Raw genomic sequence first — 19,033 nt, forward strand, 5'->3', positions numbered from 1 at the left:
ATAATGGCTGATGATGTCTTCATAAGTAGGTAGCCTCTATTGACTTTGTTACAGCCTAACACTATCTTTTTCTTTCTGAAAAGCTCATACAACAGGAGACCAGTGATCTCTGAAATAGGGGTGGACCTAGTCGATAGTTTTTTTCTTGTTCTGGAACTGAAACACACATTTTTTTCTTGCAGGGAATTCAGCTAAAGCTCACAACTGTACAGGAAAAGTAAAACTGTGAGATATATTTGTGTTGATAATTGGCATGGCTTTCACGCCATAATAAAGTGATAGTTATATCTAACTACATCAAAAGCTAAATGGGCTAAATATTAACTTCACTGCCTTTATTCTTTCTAAATGTTGCCCAGAGTGGAAAACAAGACCAATACTAATAATAATAATTAGACCAGCAGTCTAACAAAGGGAATTCTGCATGCCTCTGGTCAGCCTTTCTTCATGAGCCAGTATCTAAAATGGATCATATTTGGGTACTATATCTAGTGCCCATATTTATTGTCTGATCTTGTCTAGTACCCAAAATCTATTTTTATGTGCAGTTTTTATATGGCAGTTTTTATGCTGTATTGGAATACCCGCAGTCTAGCTTTCTGAGCTACTAAATGGAAAACTGTAAGCATGAGAGTAGTGTCTAAGAGGAGCTGCTATTGTTCAAACTGCACTGGTTGGGGAAGTCTTCCTTGTTTCCAGAACGATAGTCTACAGAATTTCCTTAAGTTACATTTCACTTCCTTTAGCATATGTTCTAGTAACTGAGATACCAATATATAGAGTATATAAAATATCAGATTTGTTTCCTATTTTAAGCACATGAAGGTACTGAAACAGTGCAATAGGTAGGATAGGTTAACTGCTTGAGGATCCAATGATCACGAAAGTTCATTTACAATGAATTTTCAAAAGGACTTCACTTAAAATTACAATGCTTTAAAATGATGGCTCTTTTGTTTTCATAACCAGGAAGAAGTAATCAAAGATTTTATAGATTAAGCGTCTCAGATTTTTTATTTTTTTTTTTAGCAAGAAGCATTGACATCATTTTCAGCTTGGACCGCTTCGAAGTTCTAAATTAAGAATGGCAGGTATTTTAACGGGGGTGCAGCTATTTGTATATCTGGAGATATAATGCAGCTCTGAAATATTTCTTCCCCCTGGGAAGTGAGAGTGCTGGCTATTACAATAGCTTACTTCTTTCCTGCTTGACTGTTGAAGGTTTTTTTTTAAATAACGGCAGGAAGTCCAGAGTTTTTCTATGTCCTCCTTTGCTTTAGTGTGCCGGATGCCATGGCACTAAAGAGCCTTTGAAACCTTCTCCTGTTTCTTCAGCACCTGATGATGATTGTTTGACTGGAGATTTACGGCTGACCTGAAACTCAAAGCTTTCAACTAGCTGAAGTTACAGAAGCTTGAAATGGTGCTGATTTCACCAGAGTGATAGTGTTTTTGTCATCAGATGGCTGCTGACCAGAGGAATGAGACAGTGACTTCTGTATTCTGGTGGTCAAATGTTCCTACCACCAGAAACAGCAACACAACTCAAAGAAAAAGCTGTCTAGAGGCCTTATCTTCCAGATACGTTTGCATATGTTTGAACTCTAGCCACATCAGAAACATTACTGGCTTTAATGGAATATTGCCTGTGATAGTTTATCGCATGCATAACTATTTGCAGGATGAGGGCCTTGGTTAGTTATCTCTGAGAGGAAGTAGCCCAAGAAGCCTCAATCAAGGATGAAGAGACTCCATCCCCATGCTCTGGGACACAGTCCCATCCTGATGAAGCCAAATGGTGTGTGGGGGCATCTCTGCAAAAATATTTGTGGTCTGGGCAGTAAGGGTGCCTTGCTTTCAGTAAAGGTGATATAGATTTGTCGAAATCTGGCATCCTTTCAGAGACCATAATAGCTCAGGCATTACGAAGGTCCTAAGTCACCTATAAAACACCCCCTTGTTTCTTCCCTTGTCTCAGCTCCATCCACTGTTCCTGAGAAGCCAGTAGTATGCAAAAGCCAAGGAAAAATACCAAACCACGTCATTTCTTTATATGAAAAGCTACACATCTAGCATTCAGAAATGGAGGGTTTTATTGTTACTTGCTCCCTTAAAACCACAATACAGCATTTTAAGTGACACTGCAAAATTGCAGAAGAAGAGTTCCTGCAGTCAGAAATAAAAGAGCAGGTAAGGCTGGAGGTGGTATATGTCTGTAGGATGGAGAGGTTTCTACCATCAAAGGAAAGCCGTGACGCTTTATTAACTAAGACATAAGAGGACTGCATCAGGGATAAAGTTCCCTGATGTAAAAATAATGAAAATGGAAAAATTATCTCAGAGATGAAACTAGTTGAACATCTGAATATATTCAAACTTTAAAGTACTTTCTCAGCAGTGATCGCCTCATTACTATCACCATCAATGTCCATATTCAGATTTGAACATGTACTGATAGCAATTCCTGCATCTCTAAAAACAGGCTTTATGTGGAAAAGGGAAGAATTAAAAGAAAAATCCTTTGGCAGGAAATGTCCTTTTCTTCTAAGGAAAATAAAAGCATGGTGATATTACACTGTCAAATACCCCACAAATCTGGGCAAAGATGGAATATAATTTGTTTTGTGAAAAGCCAGAAAGCAATATACTAGAAAAAAATAGATTAAGAATGTCTTTTAAAATATTAAATTTTGGTACACCTTGAATTATTGAAATTATTAAAATATTCTTGAAATTAATTTAGTGTGAATTATTGTAAGAGAAAAACTGTATCTAACAGTAACAGACTATCACCATCTTGCTCTTACTCCAGTATATACAGTTTATTGTAGAAAATCACAAACAAGAGAGGCATAAACATGTATGTATGTAGTTCTACATTTACTAGGGATTTATATTTTCATAATATTTCGTATTTAAATTTCTAACACAGCACAATATGCAATTTACAGAAATCCTACAAAGTGTAGCAAGTATGAAGCCAGGCCTAGGAAAAAAACCTAAATGGTATTGTCTAAAAATAGCTTGGCAACCTGCTTTCAAGGCTGAAAAGAATATGTGGCAAACAAGAGTCAGAAAATCACTTTCACAGTTTGCTTTAAAACCCAACATGGTTACTTAGGTATTAAGTTGTGTAAATCTTGAAAATAAATTGAACTAGGATTTCATTGGTGCTCTACATTTGTACAGTTTCACCATTTATGCAGGTGGACTGCTATGTTCCTTCCTAACTTGATCTCCAGCCATACATTAAAAAAAAACCCACAACACGATACCACCCAAAAAAAACCAAACCGCACAAAACACAATAACAAACAAAACCCACAAACAAACAACTTGCCACTCTCCCACCCCAGTCTATGAGTTTGCAAGAAAACATGCTGTGAAAACAAGAAGCCACACATCATGTTTGTCTGAGGGTTATCTAGAAAGACAGCTCTTTTTACATCCCACAGCATTAAAGAAAAAATAGAGAGTATCGTATTTTTTCCAAAGCATATGGAACCTTCAAATTCTGAATATGTGTAATGAACCAGATTGTCAGAGATTGGTGGCTATGAATTTAAATTCACTACACAAAAGTATTGAAATTTGGGGTCAAGCTTAAGCAAACTCCTGACACCATGACTTACCAGAAATCTTTGTACTCCACTTTAAGCAGAAAGAACTAAAAAAAAAAAAATTATTCCAATTAAAAATGGAAAATTCTGTCAAATGAACTAGACATTCTGTTTCCACTTTTAGGATAGATCATTACAGTGCATTTTCAGTGTTGCTCAGCCTTTGGTTGCCTTATGTTCTGGAAATACAGTAGAATGTTCTAGCAGAATCCTATACCTAAAAGATGCCTGTGATTTTCTTTTTCTTCCACTAAGACCCTCAGCCCCAAACCTTAAGAATTACTTGTAAGTTAAAACATTTTTACGGTTTATCAAGTTACATCAGGAAGAAATATTTTATTGTTATTTTATGAGTCCATAATAATTTTATAAGACAATTTTGAACTAAAGTATCTTCAGTAAAATGTAAAATAATGACCTCGTAGGAGGAAAAATCTATAAATAACAGCTACTTCTGCAATGCCTGTGAACACGTTCAATGTATCAATGTGTATATAGCTGTAATACAGACCAGTCAGTAAAACACATAGCCTCTAACTTTTTAATGCTCAATTTAAATGTTGCTTTTCAATACCTTTTGACTTGTGTTTTCTTCCTTCACTTCTCTATAAGGGAATAGAAGCTTCCACTATTAATAACAGTGGAAAAACTATTTAAGTAAAAAACAAAACAAAACAACTAAAAACAGTAGTGCAAACTACTAGTTACAAACAATACAGATTCTCGGGCAGGACGGTTTTAATCAAACACTTCATGCAATGAGATTAGCATAAAAGATGGTAGAATTATTTTGAAGATAGATTGTCTGAAAGTTATCCTTGCCTGTCTCTTTAATGCAACACTTGTGTTTCAGTCATAAAACTGCATCCTGTAGCAAATCCCTTGTAATTTTCCAAACAGAAACAAAGTGCTACATTTTAAAGGATGTTCTTTAAAAAGTAGATAAGTTTCACAGTAATGATTTTATATCAGATGTTTTAAAACCTGTATTAAGGAGAAGCAGTCCTTTTGGCATCAGGGAAGCAATGTTGAAATCTGAAGCCATAGTCTGGTTGTGCTTGCAGAAATTCGTACACCAATTCTTTTTAGCAGTGTCCATACTACCTTACAGCAAATGAAGATGTAGCTCTTTACTTCATTAAACAGATGGGTCAGAAAATGTAGCCACTGAAAGGATGATGACTATATGTGTCATTTCAAAAACATAGCACTAACTCTGCCAGTTCAAAGCAGACATAGCAATGAAAGAAAACAACATTTATTAGCATTTATGTGTCTAAAAAGGTAGGTGTATATGTCTGCCAGGACTCTCTGAGGAGCTCCTCACCCGTAAATATTAAAGTGCTGGTTTGATGAGCACTACTATGTCTAAGCCATGCCAATCCTAATGTCCACAGATACTTCCAGCTCTAAGCAGGTGAATGGGCTCACCAGGCAACCCATGCCCTAAAGGCAGGACAGCTCGGACTGAAACTGCTTAATGAAGCACTGAGGTGAGAAACTCAGGAGCTTCAGAGATGAACGGGGTTGCCTGTGAGCTTTCATGGGTGTTCACAGAATCGCAGAATGTTAGGGATCGGAAGGGACCTCAAAAGATCATCTAGTCCAATCCCCCTGCTGGAGCAGGAACACCCAGATGAGGTTACACAGGAATGTGTCCAGGCGGGTTTTGAATGTCTTCAGAGTAGGAGGCTCCACAACCCCCCTGGGCAGCCTGTTCCAGTGTCTGTCACCCTCATTGAGAAGTTTCTTCTCATACTTAAGTGTAATCTCTTGTGTTCCAGTTTGTACCCATTGCCCCTTGTCCTATCATTGGTTGTCACTGAGAAGAGCCTTGCTCCATCCTCGTGACACTCATCCTTTACATATTTATAAATATTAATGAGGTCACCCCTCAGTCTCCTCCAAGCTAAAGAGCCCCAGCTCCCTCAGCCTTTCCTCATAAGGGAGATGCTCCACTCCCTTCATCATCTTTGTTGCCCTGCACTGGACTCTGTCCAGCAGTTCCCTGTTCTTCTTGAACTGAGAGTCCCAGAACTGGACACAATATTCTAGGTGTGGTCTCACCAGGGCAGAGTAGAGGGGAAGGAGAAACTCTCTCGACCTACTAATCACTCCCCTTCTAATACACCCCCTACTTTATTCTCCATGTTTTGTGATTGGCTTCTCAAGTCATGGAGTGAATATCTGAAGCTTCAAAAGCAGAGAACCAGCAGGTCCAAAAAGACTTACGAAAATACTTGAATTTTGGTATGAATTTAGTTGAAGCTGAAATGATATGTATATATGAATGATTTGACTGAAAAGTAGTCACTTTCCAAAGTTCATACAAACAAAATTAATTAGCATGTATGATTACAAGTAGGGTTGTGACAATGACTCACTCAATAAGCTATTGAAACAATAATCTGTGATTAATATTTCCAATTATTTGCTCAGCTATAGTCATGGCAGTTCCAACCTCTTACATTGCTTAAAGTTTATGACTTTAATAGTACTACAGACTACATTTAATATTCATTTTAATACCAGTTCTAGAAATGCTAGTAAAAAAGAGCATTATATCACAGCAGTAGTGAATTAAAAAGTAGAACTATGTAAGAAAGTGTTATCCATTTAAAAAAAAAAAAAAAAAACCAACAAAAAAACAAACAGAAACCAAAGAAGAAATTATTTTTTTCCTATTCTTTTGTTGAACCTCATCTGGAGATTAGTAAGTTACTAAAAGTCAAATGTAAGATTCGAAAGAATGGTTGCAAAAAAATCTCAGAAAAAATATTCACCATTACTACTGTTTTCCAGTTTGCAAGGATTTCTATATAACTCTACAGACTTCCTCCCCATTATATACTATAGAAACTTCTTGATTATGAATCTCTGCTTTTATATATATTTATACATCTACGTAGATGTGCATATATATATGTATGCCTTGCCTTGAGGATTTATACTCAAACTTATTTGTTTTAAGAGATTAGAGAAATACTGCTGCGATAGTCATGAAAACCTTATCATGGACTCACTCACTCACCATCTGTTCACTCAAACTGACTTCCAGGAAAAATCAGAGGGTAATACAGAAAAGGTTTATTGTAAAAAAAAAAAAAAAAAAAAAAAAAAAAAAAAAAAAAAAGAAAAGAAAGAAATGCATTTCATTAATCATGTATTATTTTTTGTTTAGAGCTTTAAAGTAACATAGAATACAATATAAAAGATTAGTTGACTATAGAACTTATTATTATCAGTCATGAGCTACAAAACAACAAACTGTAAGCTGTTTTTCTCATATTGTCCTGTATAGATGATCATCTTTGTTCATACTATTTACTGAAAAGCACCATTTAAAGAAGTATCATTTACACAAATAGGTACATTTGCTTCTGTCATCCTGTCATGTCAGAAACTTCTTTCAAGCACACAGAACATCTTGTTCCATTTTATCTCTCCACTGCATGAAAAAAACAGAGAAATAGCTGTGGAGATGATATTCCTTGGAGAAGGAAGTTTTCTGTGTGTTCATCTGAAACAAGAAATGTTGTGATGCAAGAGCTCTGTATGACAAATAGTATTTGGAATGAAAAGTTCAATGTGTACAGATATTATCAGAGTTGCTCTTTAGCCCCAAGTGAATATCAATGGCATGTGATTTGTATTTCATTACACACTTTTTGAGAACTCTTAATTAATGGAAAACACTTCCATTCTCAGAAATAGGCAGTGTTTGCTGTTGAGTAAGATCTTGTATAAAATTAACACAAATTGAATAATTATTTTTTTGGCTATCACTGTAAAGTTACTTGGAAGAATTCAGCCAGATATTTACTGCATTCAGTACTTACTGTTTTGAAGCCTTTGCTATCCTCAGTCTGCCTTCCAAATCTAAAAGGCATCTTAAAAAGAAGATGAAGAGCAATAAAAATAAATAAATAAATAGCCCTTTCTGCCAATATCTAAGAACTCTGCTTTTGTATGGAGATGGTAGCCATTGGATGTTTAGTTCAAAACAGACTTTAACAGTTTATTTCCTAAGTAAGCCCAAGATCACCAAATGATCCTCTCAGTTATGCATTCCTTTAAGAACAGTTTGCTTTTGTTCACTCTTGGGTTGTTTTTCTCTTAAAACCAGAATTCTGATTTTTTAGATAGTGTCTATTTTCTAAATAAGCCAAACATCATCAAATGTCCCTCTTTATTATTGGTTCTAAGGACAAACAGACTAAAATAACAAATAAGAGTTTCTAAAATATGACAAGGGAAAGTGATAAACTGGTAGGATGAATTAGAACAAATCTGTGCCACTAACAACACATATGGGTGTGTAGGAGCTCATGTAAGAGCATGAGAGAAGAAAGCCATTTTAGAGTCCCTCAGCTAGCTAATGTATCACTTTGCTTTTGAAAAAAATAATTGAATTAAATAAAAACAAACAAAACCAAACATTTTCCTTAATTACTTCAAATAGAGTTCTTAAAATCTCTATTTACTTTTTTAATATGCTAGTTTTTATTGGTTTAATGTGACAAATGCAGCTAGGATTAGAGTGGTGCTGTCCATGGCATTAAATTAGGGAGTATTTATCTCCCACGTTACACTACCTGACATTGTGAGGATCCCTAAGATACTCCTTGCCCTGCTCGATGCTGTGGAGCATTCAAGATGCTCCATTTATGCAGCTAGTTGTACTTTCTGAAGTCCCTCTTATCATTGACTGGTACAGAAGTTCAGAGAAGTCAGTTCAAAACAACCACTTTCTTGCTTATTTCTAGAGGTTTATTCTAACATTTTATTTATGATGAAATGCTACTTACCTGGCAGAAAAAGAATAAATTCCAGACTAAAGTATGAACCAGAATAAACTAAACTGGCAAAACATGACCAGTACATATCAATGTCCAGATGACTAACAGACCTTATTTCACAATGCCTGACTTATTTTGAAAAGTACTTCAGCCCTTACAGACTTCATTGGAGTGAAGTGCTTTGTCAAGAAATATGTCTGCTTAAGATAGCTGCAACACTGACTTTTGATAACATGTGGGCACAACGTCAGTCTCTGCCTGAAAAACAGTTAATCGGAATTATCCACTAATCCAATCACAGTAAATTAAAAACTTGTGCATGTGCACATGCACACACAAGAAGATGGGAGATATTTCACTATGAACAGTTCCAAAACAGACAATGTTTTCCCTATTTTGTAAGTGCCAAGGCCATGACAATCTACTTTCTGTTCAAAATAAGCTCACAACCCCCACTGAAATCACTAGCATGATTCCTGTATTTGAGTATTACTACTTACATGCTCTGGAAGCTGCCCAAAGACAATTAAAAAAGGATAATCCTGAACAGAACTCTCTCTAAGGAAAGAGATGTAACTTTGTAGATATCCTTTTACAGAATCACCAAACCCTGAAGCCTGTGCCACTGAATGCTACAGATGTGGGGCATAAAAATGTTCCAAGCAGATCGTATGGTGACAGACTGTCTCATCCAATAGTGGCAATTCTGTGTAAGTAAATATGACAGAAAAGTTGCCAGTATATGTTTGCAGGACAACTATGCTAAATCTAATCTGCTATCCTACTACTTAGATTCTATTTCTAAGTCGCTGCCTATAAAACAGCAGCATCATAGAGAACCACTTAACTACAGCAGCATAACACATCATCAAAAAGTTTCTTTCATTAACATTAAAGCATGAAGCTATCTGCATAATTCATAAATCAAGCTACATTTTTCTGTAAATAATTGTAATATTGCAATTGTAATTGCACTGTGTCTGCATGGGGAGCTAGTGGAAAAAGCGGAGGGTTAGAGGGCAGCACGAGATTGAAGTGCCTAAAACTTTGAAATAAAATCTTTATTGTCCCATTTTCAGAAGGAAAATTTGGAGATCTCTTCATCCTCAAATGGAGTGAAATTTACATTGGAAATTCAGTGTCTTCTTGTTATGAAGTTCTTAATTTCCTAACAATGTTCCTATTAGAAATTAAAAACTAAAAAAGGCCTCGTATGTGTCAACCTCATCTGATGCAAAAAGAGAGAAAGCAAATCTGTGGCCATGGCCCTGGCCCTCAGCATTTGCACGTGCTGCTGGTTGGCTTCCTGGTGTCACATTAGGAGAAGAACGAGCATCGCCCTGGCCTCTGCCCTTAGGCCAGATGTAGGAGGGCAGAGGTCCAGTGGCTCAGTGTAAAATGTGGGCTGGTGGAAAATACCTTGGCTGTACCTCCAGCTGGGAGGAAATACCTAAGCTGTATTTAATCTGCAGTCTGCTCTGCTTCGCATGGGCTCCACTTGAGATGCCAAGAGTTGGTAATGTGCGTGGCAGGATGCTATCTACCAACATAGACTTCACAGTAGGGATGAACTGTTGTTGCAGGAGGTAGATCCCCATCCGTGGGGCTGTCTTGGCCACTGCTCTCTGCACCACAACAACAGGAACAGAGAAAGTTCAGAAAGCCGTGAACTGCTCTTCCGAAACTCAAAACCACCATTGTAACAATCCTGTGGCTCAGACTAACAGACAAAGGCTCCGACAAAGAGAAAAATTTTTATAGACTAAGAAGTTAGACTTGTTCTACAAGGAAGTGAAATAGGCAATGTCCAAGAAATGTGAAAGCTTTTGGTTGTGAAGCTGAAGCTGATTATCCGTTCATTATCACTTCTTCCAGCGGGTTGTTTCGGTAAGTGTGAAAACATCTAAACAGCATTCTGGTTCTTCCTGCTCTTTGTCACTGAACTCACAATAGACTGCACAGCACCTCACTCACCTTCCCAGACATTCTCTATTTACACACTTACACGAGGCAATTTAAGACCCATGCTTTGTTAGTAGCAAAGAGACTAATGCTCCAGATTATGTTTATGGAGTGCAACCAGGAATACAGAGGAAGGAAAGACAAAACTCATGTCTGGGACTTTTTGGCACTGAAAGTCTTACACATGCACACAGATGAAAGTACTTATGGATATTTAATTTTAAACTTTTTAAAGATGCTGTCAATATACCTATTATATATTGTATATATATAGCATATACGTATTAGAGTCTAACATTTTATAATCACAACACAAAGAAAAATATTTCTGCAAAGAAATAGACTGATACAAATTTGCTGGCAGATGTGACAATGTAAGAAGTCCTTTGCCATTTGAACTAGCCCCAAATTAATAACTTTTAGGGTTTTTTTTATATCAGTCATTGCAGTAGTTGAAATTCAACAGATTCAATCACACCAGTGGAAGGGCCCTGTGGCCTCTATTCAAAACCTGATTATTCTCACATAACTAAGATCAAAACGGAAGCTGGAGTAGATAACACAGTGAATATATATAATCTTTGATTATATTACTACAGCTTTGTGCAATCTGAGAAGTGGCATAATTTTATCATCCAAACATCAGAGATATTTGATGGGATGACAGAAGAAAAAGACTCTGTAAGGCAACCATGGATGCAAAGTCTACATTAACACTATTTTAAACATTTTTTTAAATAGATTTTTAAAAGTGTTAAGAAAGAGAAGTTAATGCATGTTTTGTTTTGTTTTGTTTTTCTCCCTGAAGCACAGCTCTGGGAGGAATCTTTGCAAATCAAAACTTTTTCTCTCACACACACACACAAAAATTGGTCTGCTGTAATCCTTATTTTGGGCTTTTTGCCACAGATTGACATTACATGAATGTAGAATTATCACTTGAATTTACGAACCAAGAGAAAACAGGATTTGCTGACTGATTGAATTACCTTCACACAGTCTAGCACTTCTGCATGTCAGGAACTATTGTAAACTAGAAAATATTTCTCAGGGTATCACTTAGACAAGATAGTGTACTGAGGGAGCTAAAGAATTAACACAGACAACATGTGTAAGAAAGCAGTACAGTTTGTGTAATGCACTTTTTTTTTCAAATTTTCAGTATTTTTCCCTGTGAGCCTCTTACTGTATTACTTACGTGCTCCTGCTGAGATAGGCTGTGGGTTTTTTTCCTCCACCCCCTACCTCTTTGTTGAGCTTTGTGTCATGTGGCCTTAGGAAAGCTTTGTTCTTAGAGTTTAATTCTCCTTTTCCAAGTCTGCTGTGGTATGACATTTACAAACTAATGCACTTGCCCTTTAAGTAGCCCTTAACATAAATCCCATGCCCAATAGGAATTACATATCATTTTGCTTTGAGAAGGACTTTCATCTGTGCTCAAGGAAATTCAGAAATAAACATGTATTGAAAGAGTGTTAGTGCCTTTTCAACAACAGCTTTCTTCATGTATGCAACTGTTCACTCCTTCCTATTAAAATGTATATTCAGCATTACATTTATGGGGTAATTGAGGAGTAAAGAATCTTTCTTCATCCTCCTGAAGATAGCTACCATAAAAGATTTTTTGAAAATTGATTTTTTTTATAAAATTCATAATATATTTCTGTATGTCAAGAGCAAAATCAGAGTCATCCAGCCAACTGCTTGTCCATTTTTTCAAATGTGTATTAGTTCATTTAATAACACGTACCCCCTTTACCTGAATTTTTTTGTACTTCTCTGAATAACAGGGTTAAAATATACTACTACTATTTCCTTTATACCAATTTTGGTTTGTTTCTTAAATGGGAATCCATAAACAGCAGTAATTGACCAAAAATTTGCTCACACAAACTTTTAATTGGCTGTTATGGACATTCTGCTTACTTGTTTGACATAATGCTTGGGGTCCATTTGACTTGTTAGAAATTTAAAAAATGAAAGGGTGAAGCAAATAAAGTACCAGAATCAGAGATAAATCATTACCACCAGTGTTTTCTATGTAATGATATTCCTGTAAGCAGGAGGAAAAAAAATAATGCTGTATTTAAAAAAAATATACATAAATAGGATGGAGAAGTCAATCATTCTAAAAATCAATGAAAATGCTTTTTGGAAAATGAAACACTTTGGGTGTATTTGCAACCTGACTGTTTAAAAGAAGAAGCAGCCTGTGTTTAACACATGTTTTTCCACAAAGTCATGGTGAGTCTCCTAGAACATGATATTAAATAGCAGAACAGCTATTAAAGATTGATAAATTGCTGTAAGTACTTTTTTTTATTTGTGAGTTTGGCTTTTTTCCTCCTTGTTAAATGCCTCCTAGAAAAATCGCTGCAGAACAAGAAGTAGTTTATATCTGATTCTTATAACCTACAATGCAGAATGCAGAATTTTGGTCCAACTTTTAAGTAGCCTCTACCTGGAAAGCTGAAGAAGTTCGTGTTTTTCACCGATTTGTTCTGAAAAATCAAGTGGCCATTCTTTGCTCTTTTCTGCTGTTACAATAGAATCCCAACAGTAGGTAGCTACCGAGAATTTTCCACTGTAGAAAAAGCTCAGCTCCAAAGGAATCAAAAACCACAGCTTGTGGAAGTAAGTGTTTCAAATAACTGGATCAACCCCCGCAGTATTTCTAGGCAGTTTGTGAAGAGCGATACTAATCAAGCGATATTGTGAAATTTCATTAAAATTAAAGAGAGCTTCCCTGAAGCCATCAGCAAGCCTTGGACCTGCAGGCTCAGGATGTTCTCCTGCTTCAACAGTGCCTGCTCTTCCCCCACCCCATCCCATGCAGCCCTGCTGCCAGCAGAAAATAGCTGCTACTTCCCGGGCTGTTATGACATTAAAATCCCCTCCCGTGATTTGTTGTAGCCACCTATAAGCAGAGTTAATCTGCTGCCACACAAAGCTCCATGTGTTGGTACACTGCTCCTAACCTGTTCCTGTGACAGCCCGTCAGTATAAACAGGCTCTCCCACCACACTGGTGATGGATGGCCTGTCACAGGGGTCACAGCCAGTCTCCTGTTTCATGGAGGGCAGCCTTCATGTCAAAATGTACCTCTCAAACAGAAACAGAGCTACTGTGTACAGGATTCAGCCTGAGGAGTTGGATAAAATAAAGGGTTTAGGCACCTAAAAGTTAGATCAGCATCTGTTTCAGGTAAAAGGAAATGGCAGGCAAGGGAGCAGGGAGCACCCAGCCTCTCACCAGGCAAGTGGCATCCACACATGGTTACCAAGTCCCGCTGTTGTCCACATGTCCTTTTGGCAGGATAGTTGAAGGAATAGTGAATGCTCATATTTTCCTATGGATTGATTTTTAAAAGCAACAGCATTCAGCATGATCCCATCCTGGCACCGGGATATCTCCAAGCAGAGTGCCTGCTTGGCATCCTCAAGTACATCGGCTGAGGGAGGCTTAACGAAGCTGATAGGAACAGCACCAAGGGCTTTTCTGGAGCCATGTCAGCCTGAGTCTCCTTGAGGCTGCAGCTGCTGCAGCCATGCCTGTGCAGACATTCATCACTGCAGTGAGTGTCATGTATTCCCACACTGTCACACAGAGAAAGGCCATTTGTGCATGTTTGGTTCTATAATGGCACATTTTTCAATGAAGGCAAGAGCTTTTCATGAAAAAAAAAAAAAGAGTATTGAGAATACCATTTACTGCATTAAAGACCTACTCACTGTTTACCTCCCAATTCCACCATCTTCACTAAACTGATAAATATTTTACTTTACAAATATGCTGCTGTGTCCAATCCTTTTTCCACTGAAGTCCTGGAGACTGCAATTGGAATGGTGACAGGAACAATGACAGCTTGCCCCCACCATGAGAGTAACCCCAGCTTATGCTCTATGAAAAGAGTAAGGAACGCAGAAGCCTCTAAGGATGGTTCATGGTGCTTTTGCTGTGCCTCTTGGAGAAAGAGAAGACATAAGCCATGGTACTGATATTATTTAGAGCAGTATTACACATATGAGTTGATTGTGATCAGTTTTATTATTTCTATGGAGAAAAAATCCCAATAACTTCTTAATAATTTTTATTCACTTATTATTTTCCCCATATATATATATATATATATATATATGTTCTCCTTCAGAAGGTCTCACACTTAAGGCACTGGCTATTTTCTGCTCTGTTAACACTGTCTCCATTCTCTCATTCATTCAATATGCACATGCCATTTGGTATCAGTTTTCTGTCTGAAGACACAATAAAAGTCACCTAATTAGGTAACAACAACTTAATGTATTAACTACATCCTTGTAAAACCACAAGAAATTTGTGGGACAGGTTTACTGCTGATGTTTTACTGCCATTTGCTTTAATTTCCCTCAGTTCTATTTTGACCCTTAGCAATAGCAGAGGTGAAATTCTGATCCCCTGCAGAAATCAGTGGCAAACCTGAAATGACTTTAAGAGCACTGGGACTTCTCATCTAGTTCTCCATACAGCAATAACAGGAGTTGTTCTCACGAGAAAGCTGTACTAAAAAAGTCCTTCATGGGTAGTAATATTTTATACACAGGACGTGTGGATAAACTACATTTTTAAACAAAGTTAGAAGAACAATAGCAGCCTAAGTCAAGCACTCAGAAGATGGGAAATGCCAGAAGGGAGAACTGCTGCATAACTTCACTTCAGACCCCTTGTGTGCTTTGGTAGTCCTACTGGTAACTGCATTATTTTTGTTTTTGCTCAGACCTCCCTGAATCACAGGAACTCAGGCAGATTAACAAGCAGTTGTTCAGCATTTCACTGCGTGGAGTTTGTTTAATGTGTGTCCCCATTCTTAATGCTATTTAAAGCCTATGGTTAGGAGATAACTTTATATCAGAATTTATATCAGGGCACTACTCATTGCTTCACAGTGTATTTATTCTCACAGGACCTCTTGTTTTCAATTTGCTCCCAGAAGCTGGACACACTGAAGTAAGAATATCAGAGAGGATACTTTAAGGTGTATGCTCTGAAATACCTATTCTCAAATACTGAGACCTTGATGACTAGAGTTCAACACCGTGTGGCAAAAGAAGCACTCAAGATTAAAAGGTTCAGTGATTTCAGATACGAATAGGGTCCCTAATATTGCATACATTAACACTAGATGCTGTGAAATATCTGAACTCAGCTGAAACATTTAATACCAGTTAGTCAAAGTAGGACAGAGTTCAGCAACTTCTGTGTCATTCTCAATTAATTTTACAACCTGTCATCTGAGTCAAGTGGTATAAATGTAGGTTTTATGCAAACAGAACTATAGTATCAGACACCTTGTAAATACTTCCTTACAGAGACAGTAGTTCTTTAAGAAGAGTAAAATACTAGGACTGCAGGGAAAAAAAAAAAAAAAAGAACAAAACAAAAAAATAGAACAAGGTATTTACTGGATATGTGACAGATATCTGAACATCGGCAGCTCCTCCTCAAGCAAACTAGGATAAGGAGATGGTAGTAAAAATGCTCCATGTGCCTTTGGAGATATCACAGAGGTCAGCTAGAAAGTTAAAGGGGAAGGACAGTTCTGAGCAAGCGCAGCATCCTGAGGATGTTCAAATGCTTAAATACAGCATTTGTGAAGATATAGAATCGCAGCCACCTGAGAAAGATTTGTAAAGGGATATTGCCTGTTCACCTATAATTATTGATTGTATTTTATATAATAACATATATTATATATATAATATATTTACAATTTAAATTGAAAGTATTTTTTTTATTTTCTATAAACATTTCACTGAAGTTTGGAATGAACTTTACTAGAATATTTTCTTCAGTACTAAAGCCAAGTGAATTACAGAAAATAAACATATCATAAGTACCATAGATTTTAATAGGATTTCTGACATAGTTTATGAACAAGAAAGGATTTTTATATTTACCAGAAATACAAAGGAAACTAATGACAAAATTACTAAAAACCCTAGACACTATACAAATCTAATTTGACTGGCATTTAATTGTTACACAGCTAGATGGTCAGTCTGTCTTACACTTAGTACAGATCTTCAAGACATCTGAATTTTATTTAGCTGCATGCTATTTAAGGGTAGGAGGGAGAAGGATTTAAGGCCATCTAATGAATGTGATCTTTATGCTAAATGAGTTCACTAAACAGTGAGAACCTGAGTCCATTCCCACCAAAACTGTCAGTATACATCCTTTTGACATTAGTAGGAGCAGGTAAGTGACCTGGCAGGCATAACATCTCACAGAATCCAAATATACAAATATATCTATAAGATAACTGAAAAGAAAAAAATAGATTATCATATATGCAGTTTCACAGGCTTGAAATTCTCAGCATGACAGACATGTCATAAGGCTTGAAGAGCTTGAAGACAGAGTAGCTTCTCTAAAATGTAATGTCGTACAGATGCTTGCAACATGTCACTCCTTCAGTTCACCGATAAATACCCATTAAGTTTTCCTTGAACCTTGAAATGTAGTCTAGCCACTCATTTCAGTCATCTGGGTAAAATAAAACTTAAATTGAGAGTTGACCTCATCTCCAAATGTCATTTATTTACATTGGATTTCATCCTTTTGAGTGGCCTCTGTATGTATTAGAGAATGAACAATTAAGGCCTTTGGTTCAGAGAAAGGAAGAGCATTAGAGGTCACCAGCACTACATATCAGACTTTAGCCAAGAAAACTTCTTTAAGTATGTTATTAAATCACAAAAATTACAGATTAATGCTCCACTAAGAAGGCAAAAAAATGCTGAGTTTGCTTCTGGGCTGTTCTCTGATGCACTGGAAGTAAGGCTGGAGACTGGAGACAATTAATCTTGGGACTGAAATTTAAGGCAAAATATTTATGTGGAGGACCCTTAAGGCGCATTTCTCTATGTCTTTTTAATTTCTCCAGAACTTCTTGTAATACTCAGAAAAGTCTTTTAAATCGTATTTCTTGTCTCGTACAGCTGTAAAATTATTTTGTTCCTCTTGGATTATATAGAGGAAAAGTGTCTCCAGCATTAATAAGAATTTGACTGCATGGCTATTATATAAAATAGCCTTGTGGAACCTTATTTCAGTGAAAGAACTCTCTAATCTTTTTGGGAAAAAAATGCAGATCATCTTACAAAGTTCTGCTTCTGCTCAGTGGGTGAGCTGGAGGACTGGGGTAATGAATAAAAAATGCACTTAGCAATAACACTGTACATTTTTTTCAAAATTTCGCTCTTGCAGTTACAAACATTTTACATAAGCCTTGAAGCCATTAGGAACAGGCTCCTGAGGTATCCAACCCACTCTGTGGAAATAAATTTGTGCTTGTAGCATTTGGATTTTTGTTTTCTGTCGACCACCACTGCAGACACCACCTTTGGGGGCTTACGGAACACACTATTGTGGGAAGTGTAGGTTAACTGACACTGAGCAGGATGACGAGCATGGTTTTATTACTCTCTAACATTCTGGATTATAAAAATGAAACTAATTAGATCATGCCCTTTGAAAGTCAGACTTCACAGAGAACAAGTGGTCATACTGCCTCAAGACACAAGAGACTGCTCTGCCACAGCACATATGGGATGTATCTTCAGGACTGGAAGATGACCTTTTCACATCAATGAATTATGCAATAAAGACATATCCTAAGGGTAGAGCTCATTAGCAGAACAAGAAATTGAACCAAGGTCTGACTTATCTTGTTATTTGGTCACTTCCTTCCTTACCTCAGAACGCCAACAGACAAAGCAAGGCTGGAGCATTTAGCTGACTTTAGACCACATGAACATGTTCTTCAGCATTCTAGTCATCATAAATTTAGCTTCATGTAGGTGGATTAAATAAGCAAATACTCATCTCTGAACTGCCTCTTTTCCTTTTTTCTCATGCACTGATGTGAGAAAGCAGTAGCTGGAGACATATTTGGATAATGGGCATGAAGATCCACTTTTATAAGGCAGAGGATGAAACATAACTTTCATGTTTTTCTGTTGTATAGGAAGAGAACATTGAAAATGACAATGTAGCTGCACAAATCCAGCTTAAAGAATGAATGGGTGAAGAATGCTGTGTTTCTCTTTTAAAAAAGTCTGTGGAGCTACCATTTTTAAGTGGTGACTGGCATCCTTCATTCATCAGCACACAGTTTCATAAAAAACTATCATACAACATAGGTGGCCATTGATATCTGTGAAAACTCATGATCTACTTGTTACTTCAATTCTCTAGCAGTAACACACCAACATATATAGCATACCAAACCCCTTCAGTGCTCATGGCAGTCAAAGCAGCTGCTAAACAGCACTCAATACAATACTAACTCTAGCCATTCCCCAGTTCTCCATGCTGCTCTTTTCACTCTTGGGAAACTTTGCAGTTAACTGGGAAATCTGACACATGGCAAAACAGCCATACAAAAGCATCTGAATAAGGAAGTTTAAGTGTACCTTACCCATTAGTACTGCAAAGTCTCATGCTCGATTTATGCACTGACCCCCTAGTATTATCCAAACATCCACCAGAAAATCCTATTTTCCCAGGCATCTGGGCTTGACTTAATTTGCTTGACAGAACAGATTTTTTCCAAGATGTTCTTAGACATGTACTGGACCAGTGGCTGCAGTATGTGGTGGGAGGTGGATGTAT

The 19,033-nt window shown here is 37.0% G+C and overlaps 1 long non-coding RNA gene across 4 annotated transcripts in view; it reads right to left on the bottom strand.

Annotated features, from left to right (window-relative positions):
• The window catches only part of LOC110361264 (uncharacterized), a 167,001-nt gene that overhangs the window by 9,213 nt on the left and 138,755 nt on the right, over positions 1–19,033 (bottom strand). For 3 of the 4 annotated variants that reach the window (XR_010472426.1, XR_010472422.1, XR_010472424.1), the window contains one exon: positions 3,633–3,667. The exons of the other annotated variant lie outside the window; for it this stretch is intronic. This is a non-coding gene — a long non-coding RNA (uncharacterized LOC110361264). The remainder of the gene's footprint in view (positions 1–3,632; positions 3,668–19,033) is intronic. 4 annotated transcript variants of the gene reach the window in all.

The sequence above is a fragment of the Columba livia genome, chromosome 4 (assembly GCF_036013475.1).
Source record: "Columba livia isolate bColLiv1 breed racing homer chromosome 4, bColLiv1.pat.W.v2, whole genome shotgun sequence".
In the NCBI taxonomy this organism is placed as follows: Eukaryota; Metazoa; Chordata; class Aves; order Columbiformes; family Columbidae; genus Columba; species Columba livia.